Here is a 13775-nt window from a genome sequence, read left to right as displayed (position 1 = left end):
ACAACCACCACCTCCAGAAGATGTTCAAGAAAATTTAGACGATGGAGAACAAGTAGCATTCCAAGGCCCTAGACGTGCCATTGTTGATGACAATTTGAGCAATATCAAGATCAAAATTCCTCAATTCAACGGAAAGACTGATCCTGAAGCCTACCTTGAATGGGAAAGCAAAGTGGAACACGTTTTTAGTTGCCACAACTATTCCGAGATGAAGAAAGTAAGATTGGCAACCATGGAGTCATAGACTATGCTTTAATATGGTGGGATCAACTTACCCTTAACCGAAGAAGGAATGAAGAAAGGCCAGTCTCAACTTGGCATGAAATGAAAGGTGTTATGCGAAAATGATTTATTCCTGTTCACTATCACCGGGACATGTTTCAAAAGTTACAGAATCTTAAACAAGGCCAGAGGAGTGTGGAGGACTACTACAAAGAAATGGAAGTGGCAATGATTCGATTCCACATTGAGGAGACATACATCTCGCAATAGATGAAATGGTGCAAATGGCAATGAAAATTGAAAGGTAACTAAAGAGGAGACATACATCTCGCAATATTGCACCCACATCATCCAAATGGAGTCCAAACAACATCAAGAAGCCAACTCCTCCTACTATCAAAGATCAAGCCGAATCTTCAAAGAATCAGTAAGTAAATAAAGACCCCAACCGAGGAAAGCAAACTACTGAACATTCAAGAGACATTAGATGTTTTAAATGTCTTGGGAGGGGCCACGTATCTACACTGATGTAAGGTGATCTACATGCTTTGGGAGAAGAGAGTAGATAGCCTTATTGTGTCCCGATCTAGGATTGACAAGTACTGATGTCCTTGAATTATAAGCTTGGCTGCATCATAGATAAGAAAAAGAAATATGATTAATAAAGGAAGATTAATGAAATGATAAAGATAAGGAATGAAATGAAATAAATAAAGGATAGAGATGGCTATGGAATTGATGGTCTTGATGGATGAAGGTTATGGTGTTGATGATGAAATGGAAATGGTGTTGTTGTTGTATCTCAAACACGCCAAAGAAGAAATAATGCTAAGGAGCACAATCCTAGTCTTCAAAAACTTGTTTGAGGGGTGGTGATAGTGTCTTCAACCCACTAGATATTAATCTAAGAATTTAGGAATCAGGATGGAAGGAATGACGCCACAAGTATAGGAATTATACTTGTTTAATCGATAAAGTTCACAAAGAACTTTGAAGAGAAATAAATCACAAGAGTAATTTTTATATATGAGATAAGATGATTACAAATGATGGCAATAGCCTATTTATAGTTTTCAAAGGGTCTAGGCCGAATAGATACATGATGGTTCGGCTATGGATGAAACCCCTTTGAAAATACATGATTTTTAAATGAAAATACATGATTTTAATGAAGATACATGCTCTTGGCCGAATGGTAAGGTGTTTGTTTGGCCTAAGGATGTTTTGAATGCCTTTGGAAGTTATTTGGGCGCCAAAATAAAGAGGAAAAAGTCTTTGGCCAAATAGGAAGCATCCCTTGGTGTTTTGGCGCCTATTTGATGTCACATGGAGTGCACATGCTTGAATGATGCACATGGCAGCCTACTTGAACGCACATCGGTCTTCTTGTAAGGCTTTGGTGAGGTTGAAGCCATAAGATGATGTCTTGAAGTCCATGCAATGAAGATAAGTAGCAACTAGGAGTGATTTAGCTTCCAATGTTCATCTAGGTGTCATGGTCTTCAATGGGCAACAACTTGTCATGAAAAGTCACATTATGTGGAAGGTAATCTTTCATCATTTGAGCTACTTCCCATGTGTATGAGCTGAAGATGAGTTGGTCATAGGTGAATTACATGAAGATGAGTCTTTGGCCAGCTCCTTGTGAAAAGGCATCTCTTGGAATGGTAACTCTTCGCGAAAAGGTACGAATCCACAAAAATTAACCAAGACAATATTTGAAGTACTCTGGATGGTGGTGATGATGGTGCAACTCTCCAGCTGAAATGAGGTCTCTAGCTAGCTCAAAAGTCCATCTCAAGCTAGCTATGAGCTCGGGGGTCAACTGACAACTTTTCACCATTTGTTCCTTATGCTCTCCTAATCGTTCACATGTAAGTTTACTTGCTGTTGCATGCTCCATTTAGCTCCAATGTAGCTCCCAAGTATTGGTCGAATATGCCTACGTGCATAAGATAAAGAAATAAACTAAGTATATAAACTTATATAATGTATAATATAAGAATGTGAACTATAGGTTATAATAATAACTCATGCATCATATGATAATGAATATTATTATTATAACTATAGATTATATGCTTGAATATCTATCAATGATGCAAACCATATGACATAATGAATGAATGCTCATGTTTTGATAATTCAAGTATAGTCTAATATGCAAATGTATGCTCATAATAATACATAGTGCATAAATGAGTAAATTTAAGATAAAGTAAGGTAGAACTCCCTTAGATTGAACTTGATGGATCTTTAATGATGTGAGTATGTCATGAAGAAAGTTAGGGCTAGACATGATCACATCATCCTCCCCTTCTTTTAGGCAATTTGTCCTCAAATTGAAAGGTGAATTCTCCTTAGTGTTTTTCCATTCAAACGTTGCTGACTTATCTTCAAAATATATCCATTCAGTAACAACTTGTTCAAGACATTCCCTTTCGAAAAGATTTATGAGAGGATCTTTGTGAAAAGTTATAAACCTTGAATAAGTACCTTGAACCTCCTTGTCCTGAAAAGAAAGAAGACTTTCATAAGTAAGGGAATTATGAATCATTGTTAGGTTGAAAGTATACTCCCTGTTCACATCTTTTGGATGGCCAAGAGTGATGTCTTTTGAATCACAAGAGATGTTTCTTTGAACATTCATAACTTTTGGCATTCTAAAAGACACATTCTTTGGTCCTCCAAGGATCATGTCCTTTGATTGAAAAGTCACATCCTTAGGTTTTTAAGAGTCACGTCCTTTAAGCCTTTATTAATCACGCCTCTTGGCTTTTCCCTTGACAAGTTGTGCATTTTAGATTGTCCTGCAAATCAAAGAAAATTTCTATAATTTCATGGTTAGAATAATCATCCTTGATCTTTTGCCTCGTCCATAAGCATTCTCGAATGACCTTGTCATCAAAAATTGATAAGATAATACCATAGACATGAATAGATTTGTTGCAAAATAAATCAAAATATGTAAATGAAAAACTATTGACAAGATGAAAGGAATTATCAAACCATGGTGGATGTTTAATGGGAGTTGGTTGTTGAATTCTTTCCTGGATGTGCAATGCACTTGGAATGTCAACGAACACAACTCTTGGAACTTCAAGTGACGCTTCTCTTGGAACTTCAAATGGCATAACTTTTGAAATATCAAGAGACATGTTTTTTGAATCACAAAAAAGTCATGGCTATTGGTTCTTCAAAAGTCACATCTTTTGGTTTTTCAAAAGCCATGATTTTTGAATAATATCCTTTAAAATATATATCTCTTAAATTATACTGCAAAACAAAAGAGAGAATAGGAGAAGAAGCAAAGTTAGATAAAAATTGTTCTTCACTCTCCTCTTTTCCTCCAAATTCATTCTTTTCAACTCCAACGGTTTCTGCATCCACTCTCAATTCATCATTTTCAACTCCAACAATTTGTTCAACTTTAAAATGCTTTTGTTCATTTTAATTTTTCTCCAAACATTCTTCAGTTGCATTGTCTTTAAGTTGTTCTTTCATTGCTTCAATGTTCTTCTTCAAGGTGTTTTGAGCTTCATTTACTCGGTTTGGTGAAAGTGGGGTCAAGATGATTTTCCTTTCATTGTGAAAGAAAGAGTATCAGTTTATGAAACTGATCTAAGGCATTTTTACCTTAACAATTGATTGTGGATTTAGGAAGGAAGAAAAACAACCTGCACAAGTGAATGGCTCAAAAAGAAAGGGTTAAGGGTGGTAGACGTATGGTGAATAGGTGGGTTGTTTAAAATGAGAGATGGAAGTGGAAGATGGTTGATATGGCTATGGTTATGGCTGATGAAACAAAGGGATGGTTGTGAGGATAGTACCTTAAAGAAGACTCAAAGAAGAACTAATGCTATAGAGAGCAAATACCAAGACTTTATATTGCTTCTTCAAGGGGTGGTATTAAGTACTTTGACCCACTAGTTATATGAACTAGGAACCAGAAGTATCAAGGTGAAAAGAAAGGGGTTAACGCCACAAGTATAAAATACTTGATAAGTCGATAAAAGTCACCAGGACTTAAGGAAGAGAATAATCTCACTTATATTAATAAAAAATGTCTGAATACAAATGATATATGCTTTCCTATTTATAGGAAATAGAGAGGCATGGTTGAATGGTTACAAGGGGATTTGGCCAGCCTTGTGCCTTCCTGTAGAGACATAATTAATTACAAAATAGAGATGATGGTTCAGTTTAAATAGAGGGTGATAACCCTTGGCCGAATAGCTCTAATGTCCCTTGATGTTGTTGCCAAATTGGATGGGAGATGATGCTTGGCCAAATAGGGAGAGGGCTCTTCATCTTGGCACCTAAATGAGACCATATACAAGGCACATGGGGGCTGATCATATGGCATGCACATGGGTGTTCTAGGGAACCTTGTGGTGCAGCCTTGTGCATGGAATGATGGCTGGTCTTATGCTTTATCTTGGGCGTACATGTGTCTCCTTCCAAGCTAGCTTAAGTGTGGAGCTAGTTATCAAGCATGGGCTGTTTTGTGAACAAGCTTCCTAGCTGAATCCTTATGAGCTTTATATCAACATGTTCAGCTACATTCAACTACCTTTTTCATCACTTTTGGCAACTCAACTCTAAATAGTCAAACTAGCTGAGTTTAGCTAGCCTTAAGCTCCTCCAGCTGATTTGAGCTTTCCTTAATATTCCATGAGCTGCCTTGTACTTTGTGAGCTGTTTGTGAGCTGCATATGACGTCTAAATCATCCACCAAGCTACCTCATCGTGCATCACACTCCAATGTACCTATATGTGCAAGGAAACAAGGTAAGTCCATGGCATTGAGCTGTTATGAGCTAAATACCTTGCTTCCATGTAAGAATATGGTAATGTGAGCTATGATTGAAGGTTATGAGCTAAATATATCATCTCATAATATGTGTAAGATAATGGATGAAGCTTAAGAGCTATTATGAATGCATATGAACTAATAAAATGAATTATAATAATGCTGCCTTGATGTATATAAGATAATCATGTTTAATATATTTATAAGACTATCCTAACATGCTTAAATATCAATGTGCATTCTATGTTCATACTAAGTTATTCTTTAACTATTAAAACATTATATAACATAACATAGGAGGGTGTTAAGTTATCAAATGAACCAAAAGCTTCAAGACACTTAGTTAGGAGAACTTCCCTGAATTGTTTGGCCCTTGATTGAGTAATGGGACCTTGTGGCATGACTTCCGGATCTGGGGTAGGTGTGACCATATCATGCCCCCTTCTTTTAAGCGATTTATCCCCAAATCGTGTCCATCCTCAAAAGGTGATAAATTGGTGATGTTGAATGAAGCACTGACGCCACAAAACTCACTGGGCAACTCGAGTTTATAGGCATTTTCATTGATCTTTTCCACAATCTGAAATGGGCCATCTCCTCGGGGTAGTAATTTAGATTTCCTTTGGTTTGGGAATCTTTCCTTCCTAAAGTGTACCCAAACTTAATCTTCCATGTCAAAATTTACCTTTTTCCTTTCTTTGTTTGCTTGTTGTTCATATTGCCTCGTTCTCCTTTCAATATTGTACTTGACTTGTTGATGGAGTCTTATAACAAATTCTGCTTTGTTCTTTCCATCTTTGTTCACTATTTGATCACAAGGTAAAGGAAGTAAGTCCAAATGAGTTAAAGGATTGAAACCATACACTACCTTAAATGGAGAATATTTGGTTGCCGAGTGAATGGTTCGGTTATATGCAAACTCCACGTGTGGTAAGCATTCTTCCCAAGTCTTGATGTTCTTTTTGATGATGGATCTTAGTAGTGTTGACAAAACTCTATTAACTACTTCTGTTTGTCTATCTGTTTGAGGATGACATGTAGTAAGAATATTAGTTTCGTGCCAATTTTACTCCACAAAGTTCTCCAAAAATAGCTTAGGAATTTAACATCTCTATCCGACACAATGGTTCGAGGAAGTCCATGTAACCTTACCACTTCTCGGAAGAATAAGTTAGCAACATGAATAGCATCATCAGTCTTGTGACATGGTATAAAATGAGCCATTTTGGAAAATCGATCAACCACCACAAATATTGAATCCTTTCCGCTCCTTGTTTTTGGTAATCCCAAAACAAAGTCCATTGAGATATCTATCCATGGCATGGTTGGTATTGGCAAGGGCATGTATAATCCATGAGGCATAACTCTTGATTTTGCCTTTTTACATACTAAACACCTTTCACATACGTTTTCAACATACCTTTTCATCTTTGGCCAAAAGAGGTGTTCCTTCTAAATGCTAAGTGTCTTTTCAACACCAAAGTGTCCCATGAGTCCTCCTTAATGCGCTTCTTTTGTTAGCACTTCTCTTATGGAACCTTGTGGAATACATAGTCGTCCTTCTTTGAAAAGATATCCATAATGTCGATAATATTTGTCATGAGTACCTGTTTCACATAACTTATACCTTTCTCCAAAGTCCAAATCAGTAGCACATTGTTCCTTAAAGAATGAAAAACCAAGAAGTTTGGAATCCAAAGTGTTAAGTAAGACATACATGCGTGAAAGAGCATCTGCCACAAAATTGTCCTTTCCCTTCTTATAGTGTATGACATAAGGAAAAGACTCAAGGAATTCAACCCATTTGGCATGTCTATTATTGAGTTTGTGTTGTCCTTTGATATGATTTAATGCCTCATGGTTAGTGTGTATCACAAATTCTTTTGGCAATAAGTAGTGCTGCCAAGTCTCCAAGGTCCGAATGAGTGCGTACATTTATTTGTCATATGTTGGATAGTTCAAAGTTGCACCATTCAATTTTTCACTAAAATAGGCGATGGTTTTTCCTTCTTGACTTAAAACAACACCAATCCCAATTCCAGATGCATCAAATTCAACTTCAAATGTTTTCTCAAAGTTCGGCAATGCTAATAGTGGAGCCTTTGTTAAACAACCCTTGAGTTCGTTGAATGCTTCATCTTGTTCTTTACCCCAAGAGAAGTTTGAATTCTTCTTAATGATCCCTGTTAAGAGGGCGGCAATAGAACTGAAATTTGGTACAAAGCTTCTATAAAAGCTAGATAATCCATGGAAACTACGGACTTGGCTGACATTGACCAGCTTTGGCCATTCTTGTATTGCATTAATCTTTTTTGGATCCACTGATAATCCCTGTGAACTTAAAATGAAGCCTAAGAAAGTAACTTGATTAGTAAAAAAAGCACACTTCTTGATATTAGCATATAAGTGATATTCTCTCAAAGTGCTAAGAATGGAATGTAAATGTTCAACGTGATCTTTCAGAGACTTACTGTATATAAGAATATCATCAAAATAAACAACACAAAACTTACCAATGTAAGGCTGAAGACATGGTTCATCAAACGCATAAAAGTGCTAGGGGCATTAGTTAGGCCGAAAGGCATGACTAACCATTCATATAAACCGTGTTTAGTCTTGAATGCAGTTTTCCACTTGTCACCTTCCTTTATTCTAATATGATGGTAGCCACTTTTTAAGTCAATTTTGGAGAAGATGCTGGCTCCACTGAGTTCATCAAGCATGTCATCCAATCGAGGTATAGGGTGTTTATATCTTATAGTGATCTGGTTCACAGCCCTACAATCCATGCACATTCTCCAAGTTCCATCTTTCTTTGGCACCAACAAAATGGGTATAGCACAAGGGCTTAAACTTTCCCTAATGTAACCTTTGTCTAGGAGTTCTTTGATTTGTCTTTGTAATTCCTTTGTTTCCTCGGGATTACTTCTGTATGCTGGTCTATTAGGAATAGTGGCTCCAGGAATGAAATCAATTTGATGTTCAATTCCTCTAATTGGTGGCAATCTATCGGGGATTTCTTCAAGGAACATGTCCTCAAATTCCTGCAAAAGATTAGAAATAGAAGAAGGCAAGCCTTTAGGAGGGTTAGTAAGTAGAAAACTTTCCTTATACATAAGTATAAGTATAGCCTTCTTAGTTGATAAATGTTTCCGAACATCTCCCCTGCTGGCATATATACTCATTTTCGGAGTATGAATTTCTTTGGCCTTCTTTTCTTTCTCCCATTCTTCTATGCGTGACTTAAGGGTCACTTAAGATTCATGAACTTGGTTTAGTAACAAGGGTGCCAATATGATTTTCTTTCCTTGATGCTTGAAAGAGTACTTGTTAGAGAATCCGTCATGAGTAGCCTTCTTATCATTTTACCAAGGACGCCCGAGTATAAGGTGGCTTGCACTCATGGGCACCACGTCACAAAGGACTTCATCTTGGTATCTTCCAATTGAGAAATGTACAACAACTTGTTTGGTTACCTTGGCTTCACCCACATCGTTAAACCATTGAAGTTTGCAAGGATGAGGATGCTTGGAAGTCTTGAGACCCAACTTTTCCACCATGTGAGTACTTGCTACTTTTGTACAACTTCCTCCATCAATGATGACCACACAGACTTTATCTCCCACGTGACATTTTGTATGGAAGATGTTCTCTCTTTTTTCATCCTCTTGACTTTGAATGTTAAAAGTCCTTTTGACTACAAAGATGTTGGATGAAAGAGACATCTTATCAAATAAGGAAAAAAATTAATTGTGTGTAGGACCTTACTAGAATGTACTCTCACAAAGCCTCACGAGTCACTCCAAGGAAACTTAAATGTCACTCAATCCGCTCGTGTTTGCACTCTAGGACTTAATGGCTTTTACTTGTCCTCTTCTGATCTCACACATGCTCCAGCCTTTTTCCTCTCAATTTTCTTGTCCCAAGTTCTAGAGAACTTTACTCAAGACCGTATCAAGTAAATTTGTACTTGTTTGGCGTCGGCTGCAAAAGGGTTAGTAGGAATGAAAAAATAAATATAATGAAAGGATGGCTTAGAAATAGAAAGAAAAGAACAAAAGGGGTTACTTACACAAGTCACTTCATAACCTTCTATCACCACAATCAATTTAAACGGCTTACTTGACTTGCTTGGTGATGAGAATTGTTGATGAGTGCTTCAACTTCTTTCTTTTCTTTTCTTTGTCTTTCTTCTTTTTGAGTGCTGAAATTTTCTTTCTTTTGAGTGCGTCACTGTGTTTTCTGGTTTTTCTTTTTCTTTGACTTTGCACTTCTTTTTGTATTTTTCTTTTTGTTGTTGTTGCACGTTACGTTCTTCCACCAATAGCTCTGATTACCGCTTGATGTAAGGCATTTGTACCTTAACAATTGATTGTGGATCTAGGAAGGAAGCAAAACAACCTGATGTAAGGCTAATCAGGCTTCTTCAATAATGGAGAAGATGACAACCTTGTTATTTCTCGATCTAGGAGAGACACCAAATGTTACACCTTGAATTGAAAAGTAATATGCACAAAGAAGAATGATTGGTTAAGTAAGTGAGTAATTAAGAAAGGAAATGGAAAGAATTGAAATGGATAGAATAGTTATCAAAGAAGGGATGCGGAAGTGTTGTAGAATGATCCTTCAAGTGATGATGGATTCGGTCTCCAATGGTGGTGATGGACGAATGCCTTGTTGAGGATGAAGGATAATTCAAAGATGAAGAAATGGAAATTTAGAAGTTGGTGATAATATAGGCGTGATATGGTGATGGAATATGGTGATGATATAGGCATGATAATGGTGATGGACTATGGTGATGATATAGGCGTGATAATGGTGATGGAAGATGGTGATGAACAGATTGTATCTTATAAAACTAAGAAGGAACCAATGCTATAAAAGAGCAAAGACCCGTTTCTTATAAGTTTTATAAGGGATGGTAGTAAGGACTTTGACCCGCTAGTTATAAAAACTAGGAACCAGAAGTATCAAGGTGAAGGAATGACGCCACAAGCTTTAGAAAGGCTTGCTTAATCGATATAGTTCTAAAAAGAACTTGAAGAGAGAATAGTCTCACAAAAGGATTTTTTAATTATCAAAAGGGTTGATTTTACAAATGAATGTCAAAGCCTATTTATAGATTTGTAAAGGCTTGGCCGAATAGATATATGCCTTTTCGACAAAGTACATGTCTTAAAACGAAAATAAATGATGATTGGATGAGGGGAGATGTCTTTGGCCGAATGGTTCCCTTGTCTCTTCATCTTGGCGCCAATTTGAAACAAGATGATGCTTTGGCCGAATGGTTAGAAGCCTCTTCATTTTGGTTCCCATTTTATCCACATGCATGGCACATGTGTGGGCTGTCCATGAGGCACTCACATGGGCGGCATTGGGGCTTATGGTGTGGCTTCTTCTTGGCGTGAATTTGAGCAGCAACTTAGGCGTGACTTGGCATCAAACTTGCATCTAGGTGACATGGCATCAGTGGGGCATCAACTAATTATGAAAGGTCACATTTGTGTGAGACAACCTTTCATCATTTGAGCTACTTCCCATGAGTTTGAGCTGAAGTTGAGCTGGCCATAGATGAAGGACATGTGTATAAGTCATAGGATAACTCCTTGTGAAATGGCACTTCACGGAATGGCAACTCTTCACAAAAAGGTACGAATTCAAAAAATTCGACCTAAACCATATTTTTAGTGCTCTGTGTGGTGAAGATGATGGTGCAAATCTCTAGCTGAAAAGAGGTCTCTAGCTAGCTCAAAAGTCCAGCTCAAGTGAGCTCTGAGCTCGGGGGCAAGCTGGTAACTTTGTCCCAAAATGTTCTTGAGCTGTCCCGGAGTTGTCCTAGTTAAGTTTCCATAGCTCTTGGACTCCAATGCTAGCTTTAAGTCATCTCCCATCATTTAGCTGAACATGCACCTACAAAAGAAAGCATAATATAAGCTAAGTATATGAATTATTATAAAGTAATAAGAATGTGCATATTATAAAGATGTGAACTATAGGTTATAATAATAACTCATGCATCATATGATAATGAATGAATATTATTATTATAACTATAGATTATATGCATGAATATCAATCAATGATTCAAACCATAGGACATAATGAATGAATGCACATGTTATGATATAAAACAATAATATATAGTGCATAAATGAGTAAATATAATATAAAATAAGGTAAAACTCCCTTATATTGATCTTGATGGATCTTCAATGATGTGAGTATGTCATGCAGAAAGTTGGTGCTAGATAGGATCACATCATCCTCCCCTTCTTTTGGGCGATTTATCCTCAAATCGAAAGGTGACTTCTCCAAATTGTACGCCCATTCATAGGTCATCTTTATGAAATGATATTTATCAAAAATCACACCCGTTAAATAAGTTCCTGGAATGTCCATGACCTGAAAAGGGAAAGGAATCTCATAAGTAAGAGAATGATTAATGATAAATAAGTGAAAGAAATACTCCCTGTCTATGTTTGCTAGATGGTCAAGAGTCATGTCTTTTGAAGAAATATTATCTTCAATGATCATATCTCTCGGTACCCCAAAAGGCATATTGTTTGATTCTTCAAAAGTCATGTTCATTGAATAAAAATTCACAATTTGAAGGATCACGTCCATTAAGCCTTTATGATTCACGTCTTTTGGCTCTTTCCTTTGAAAGATTGTGTCATTTGAATCATCCTTGCCATTACAATTTGATAAGATTGTACCATATACACGGATCAAATTGCTGCAAAATGAATCAAAATTAGTAATTGAAAAACTATTGACAAGATAAATGGAAGTATCAAACCATGGTGGATGTTTAATGGGCGTTGGTTGCTTAATGATGTAAAACTCCATTGGTCGTTGAATTCTCTTCCATAGTTGTAATGAACTTGGAGCTTAAATGATCATAACTTTTGGAACATCAAGTGACACATCGTTTTGAATTTCAAGTAGCATAACTGTTGGAACGTCTAAGGACATGTCTTGTGGATCACCAGCGGTCACACCTATTGGTTCTTCAAAAGACATATTTCTTGAATCATCAACTCGAAGTGATATGTCTCTTGGATTATCCTGCAAAACAATAGGAAGAATAGATGAAAGAGTAAGGTTAATTAAAATATGTTCTTCATTCTCCTCTTTATCTCCAAATTCATCTTTTTAAACTCTCTCCTTTTCAACTCCAACGTCTTCTTCATCCACTCTTTATTTCTCATCATTTTCAACGTTTTGTTTGATTTTAAAATTCATTCCATCATTCGAACTTCCTTCCAACCGTTCTTCTTCAAGTTGCTCCTTCTTTGCTTTAATTCTTTTCCTCAAGGTGTTTTGATCTTCATTCACTCGACTAAGAGATAATGGAGTCAAGATGATTTTTCTTTTATTGCGGTAGAATGAATACTGATTTGTGAATCCATCATACAATGTTCGTTTATCAAACTGCCAAGGTCGTCCAAAAAGAAGATGGCTTGAATTTATGGAAGCAACATCACAAAAGACTTCATCTTCATATCTCCCAATTGAGAAGGGAACAAGTACTTTCTCTATGACTTCGAACTCTTCATCTTCAATTAATCCTTGCAAAACATATGGGCTAGGATGTTTGAATGTTGTAAGTCCCAATTTCTTGACCATGTATGTTCTTGTAATGTTTGAACAACTTCCTCCATCAATAGCTACAAGACACACTTTACCATTTACATGGCAACGAGTGTGAAATGTGTTTGTTCTTTGTTGTTCATCCTCCAATGTTTGGAAAGATGGAAGATCACAAGACATTGTTAGTATAAAAATAAAAAAAATTAAAACCTTACCAGCACACTCACAAAAGCCTCACTTGGTCACTCTAAAGATATTTAAGACTTCACTCCACTCACACTCATGTTTGCACTCGGGGATATGTTCTTGGTTTTTTTATCCCCCTTCTGATCTCACCCTCTCGTTTGCCTTTGATGTAATCACAACTACACAAATCGATCCTGAAGTCATTCCCATTGGACCTATCACTCGTGAAAAGGCAAAGCAATTCAGGGAAGTACTTTCTCATAAGTGCCTTGATGTTATTAAATCTTTTAATGAGAAAAAACCATCAGATAATAGGTTGTTTAATATGTTACATATTGAATATTAAATAACCTATAGTCCACATTATTATATAATACATTGTATAAGTTCATTTACTTAGTTTATTTCTTTATATTATGCATATGGGCACATTCGGCCAATACTTGGGAGCTACATTGGAGCAAAATGGAGCATGAAACAGCAAGGAAACTCACATAGGGATGCTTAAGAGATCATAAGGATTCATTGATGAAAAGTTGTTTTGAGGCCGTGAGCTCATAGCTGGATTGAGCTGAAGATTTGAGCTACAAGATGAACTCATTTCAGCTGGGGAGTTGCACCATCATCATCACCACTTAGGACACTTCAAATATGTCCTACGTCAAAATTTGTGAAATCGTACCTTTTCACGAATAGTTGCCACCTCAAGAGGTACCTTTTCACAAGGAGCTGCCCAAACGTTCATCATGTTACAAATCATCTAAGGCCAGCTCACCACCAGCTCATTCACACCCGAAGTAGCTCAAACATGAAGGGTTACCTTTCTCAAACATTGTGACCTTTCATGAATGATGTTGCCCATGAAGATGCCTTTTCAACAAGGAACACATCGGTGAAGAGATCACGCCTATTGGATGCTTAAATCATCAAGAAACATGAGCTAGAGGCTCCATGCCTA

Source organism: Hibiscus syriacus, unplaced genomic scaffold (assembly GCF_006381635.1).
Source record: "Hibiscus syriacus cultivar Baekdansim isolate YM2019G1 unplaced genomic scaffold, ASM638163v2 tig00110610_pilon, whole genome shotgun sequence".
Classification (NCBI taxonomy): domain Eukaryota; kingdom Viridiplantae; phylum Streptophyta; class Magnoliopsida; order Malvales; family Malvaceae; genus Hibiscus; species Hibiscus syriacus.
This window is presented reverse-complemented; position numbering follows the sequence as displayed.